This window comes from Diachasma alloeum, unplaced genomic scaffold (genome assembly GCF_001412515.2).
Source record: "Diachasma alloeum isolate Michigan unplaced genomic scaffold, Dall2.0 Dall_scaffold_00853, whole genome shotgun sequence".
NCBI classification, from domain to species: domain Eukaryota; kingdom Metazoa; phylum Arthropoda; class Insecta; order Hymenoptera; family Braconidae; genus Diachasma; species Diachasma alloeum.
In genome coordinates this window covers 246,111-249,454 of record NW_021680974.1, presented here as the reverse complement: position 1 = coordinate 249,454, position 3,344 = coordinate 246,111, and positions in this window count along the sequence as shown.

Genomic DNA, 3,344 nt, shown 5'->3' with positions numbered 1-3,344 from the left:
TATTTGCTGACCTCATTCGATTTCTTAGGGGTAAAATGGGTCTTTCCTGTACTCCTACGATTTCAGAGGGGAAAATGGATATTTTCTGACCTCATACGATTTCATGCGGGCAAAAGGGGTTTTTCGTTAACTAATACGATTCCATTGGGGCAAAACGGGTATTTGCTGACCTCATTCGATTTCTTAGGGGTAAAATGGGTCTTTCCTGTACTCCTACGATTTCATGGGGGCAAAGCGGATTTGTCGTGTACTCCGATGAGTTCATGGGGGTAGAATGGGAATTTTCTGAACTCATACGATTTCATGTGGGTAAAATGGGTATATTCGGACCTCATACGATTTCATGGGGGCAAAAGGGATTTTCCTTGAACTCATACGATTTCATTGGGGCAAAATGAGTGTTTTCTGACCGCATACGATTTCAGTGAGGCAAAATGTGTATTTTCCGACCTCATACAATTTCATGAGGGCAAAATGGGTTTTTTGTGAACTAATACGATTTCATTAGGGCAAAATGGGTATTTGCTGACCTCATTCAATTTCTTAGTGGTAAAATGGGTCTTTGCCCTTTTTCTACGATTTTATGGGATAAAATGAGTTTCGTGTACTCCGGCGAATTCGTGGGGGTAAAATGGGTATTTTCTGGCATCATACAATTTTATGGAGGCAAAATGTGTATTGACAGGTATATATGGATCGATTCAGAATCGAATTCTGAGTCGATCTGTACCTGTAGTCCTACGATTTCATGCGGGCCAAATGGGTATTCTGTGACATTTTACTATGTCATTGACGCAAAATCGGTTTTTCTTGAACTCATATGAATTTATTGGGGCAAAATGGCTATTTTCTGACCTCATACGATTTCATGGAGGCAAAATGTGTATTGACAGGTATATATGGATCGATTCAGAATCGAATTCTGACTCGATCTGTACCTATAAATTTTCACCCCATTTTTTCACCCCTACTAACCCTTTTCCAAGATGACGGACGCGTTAAAAAAAGGTCTTTATAGGTATATAGAAATCGATTCACAATCGAATTCTGAGTCGATCTGTACCTATAAGTTTTGACCCTATTTTTCCACCCCCATCAATCCCTTTCCAAGATGGCAGACGGAGTCATAAAATAAAAGTCTCTACAGGTATATATAGGTCGATTCAGAATCGAATTCTGGGTCGACCTGTACCTATAAATTGTGACCCCATTTTTCCACCCCCACTAACCCCTTTCCAAGATGGCGGACGCAGTCATAAAAAAAGTCGCTACAGATATATATAGATGGACTCAGAATTCGATTCTGAATCGATTTATATATTCCTGTAGAGAGTTATTTTTTATGACCGCGTCCGCCATCTTGAAAAGGGGTTCAAATGTGGAACAATGGAACAATTCATAGGTACAGATGGGCTCAGAATTCGATTCTCAATCAATTAACCGATACATGTAGAGACACTCCTGTATTACCGCGTCCGCCATCTTGAAAAGGGGTTCAAATGTGGAACAATGGAACAATTCATAGGTACAGATGGGCTCAGAATTCGATTCTCAATCAATTAACCGATACATGTAGAGACACTCCTGTATTACCGCGTCCGCCATCTTGGAAAGGGGATAATGGCGAGGAGGGGGGAATGGGGACAACATTTATAGGTACTGATCGACTGAGAATTCTATTCTATCGATTAATATATACCTGTAAAGACCTTTATTTTATAACCGCGTCCGCCATCTTGGAAAAGGCTTAGCAGGGGTCAAAATTTGCAGGTACAGATCGACTCAGAATTCGATGCTGAATCGATTAATATATACCTGTAGAGGCTTTTTTTCATAACCGTGTCCGCCATCTTGGAAAGGGGTTGGTGGGGGTGGAAAAATGGAGTCAAAATTTATAGGTACAGGTCGACTCAGAATTCGATTCTGAATCGATATATATATACCTGTAGAGACTTATTTTTATGACTGCGTTTCCCATCTTGGCAAGGGGTTGGTGGTGGTGGTAAAATGGAGTCAAAATTTATAGGTACAGGTCGGCTCAGAATTCGATTCTGGATCGATCTATATGGGCCATCCCGCCAAATATCGGCAGAAATCTGGCCTCAAAATTTTCGATACTTTTTTTTTGCTTCTTTGTACTACTTGTGTATAGAAAAAAAGATTTCTCGACTAGGAAAGGTCCCGTCTTTTAATTGGAGGGGCTGCGCAAGGTTTAACGATTTTACGCGAAAATTGTTCAATCGAATTGAACGTTCGTAGAAATGCTTAGAAAAAAACATCAAAACATAGTTTTTGATCGGAAATTTTCGGAATTTTCCTGAAATGATGNGAAAAATGATGAATATTATAGAACCAAGACCATATTTCATGGAAACATTCTCTATTTTCTATAATATCATCATCTTCTATGGAAATATCGTCTTCTTCCTACATTATTATTATTTTTCGAATATTCGCTTTTTTAGAATCATTTTTCGGCAGATGAGCATCATAGGAGCGAACAAGTTTCAAATATGATTTTGATCGCAAATTCTCTCAATTTTTGAGATAAAATATCAGATTTGAAAAAAAAAATTGCAAATTTGCCAAAAATGACGTTTAGAAGTTTCTTTTTCGATTTTCACAATGGAGGAGGGGTGGAGGGAGAAAATGAACATCATTTTCGCAAAATTCAGAAAATTTCCCATCAAAAACTATATTTTGATTTTTTTTTCTTAGCATCTTTTAATACGTTCTATAAGAGCGAAAAATTTCCAATCTAAAACTCGTAATGATGCGGACGGCCTCTAATTGAGCCGCGGGACCTTTACGCATTGAAAAATATTCTTTTATATAGATAAGAATTCAGAAGAAGCGAAAAAAAAATTGTCGGAATTTTTGAGGCCAGATTTCCACCGATATTTGGCGGAATGGCCCATATATACCTGTAGAGACTTTTTTTTTAATAACCGCATCCGCCATCTTGGAAAGGGGTTAGTAGAGGTGGAGAAATTCGGTCAATATTTATAAGTACAAATCGACTCAGAATGCAATTCTCAATCGATCCATACAGGGTGTTTCAGAAATATATGTACATCTGAAGAGCCTAGGATCAGGGGGTAATTCTGAGCAGAAAAGTCCTCTTGCACTTTTTGATCAGACTCACCCCTAAAAAGTTATTGGCAATTAAATGTGGGCCAATGGGGAGTGATTTTTAAGCGGGCGCACATTCATGTGATATGCAGCATATGTATGTGTGCCCGCGCCACCATTCTACGAGACAAAAGAGCGCAACGATATTGCTCTCTCTCTCCCCCTCTCCCTCTCTCCCTCTCTCCCTCTCTTCCTCTCTCCCTCTCTCCCTC